General features: G+C 37.7%; 1 protein-coding gene and 1 long non-coding RNA gene across 9 annotated transcripts in view; one reads left to right on the top strand and one right to left on the bottom strand.

Moving 5' to 3' along the window:
* SCTR (secretin receptor) overlaps positions 1-515 on the top strand; it is a 119,639-nt gene that overhangs the window by 103,834 nt on the left and 15,290 nt on the right. The gene's annotated exons all lie outside the window — the stretch shown is intronic.
* LOC114006353 (uncharacterized) overlaps positions 1-515 on the bottom strand; it is a 23,914-nt gene that overhangs the window by 22,544 nt on the left and 855 nt on the right. The gene's annotated exons all lie outside the window — the stretch shown is intronic.

Here is a 515-nt window from a genome sequence, read left to right as displayed (position 1 = left end):
TCTCTATGTCTCTCTCTGTCTGTCTGGCGAGCGCACGCGCCCTACAGTGAAAATCTCTAAAAAAAAAAAAAAAAAGATGATTGGATTGAAAAAATGTGGCACATGTACCCTATGGAATACTACTCAGCCAAAACAAAAACAAAAACAAAAAACAAAAAACACCAACAATGAGACCCTGACATTTGATACAAAGTGAACGAATATAGAGGACTTAATGCTAAGCAAAGCAAGCCAACCTACGATGGACTTTGTATGTCCCCACTCAGTATATGCCAACTGTCTGCACTCTATAGCAGAAACTGAAAGATTGGAATGTATAGAAGCAGGGAGGGCAACGGTAGATACTAGAGAAAGTAAGAATAAGGGTAATATGGGGGTGGATAATAGAGGGAGGGAGGGAACAGGAGAAGAGAAAAAAAAAGTGCATTTAATTGACCAAAAAATGAAAAGTTATTTGTTGATGATAATGTATATAGTAATGTCTTTATCTTGACTGATATGCATGGTATTCCTGC

The sequence above is a fragment of the Tupaia chinensis genome, unplaced genomic scaffold, assembly GCF_000334495.1.
Source record: "Tupaia chinensis unplaced genomic scaffold, TupChi_1.0 Scaffold147282_1, whole genome shotgun sequence".
NCBI lineage: Eukaryota > Metazoa > Chordata > Mammalia > Scandentia > Tupaiidae > Tupaia > Tupaia belangeri.
This window is presented reverse-complemented; position numbering and strand designations above follow the sequence as displayed.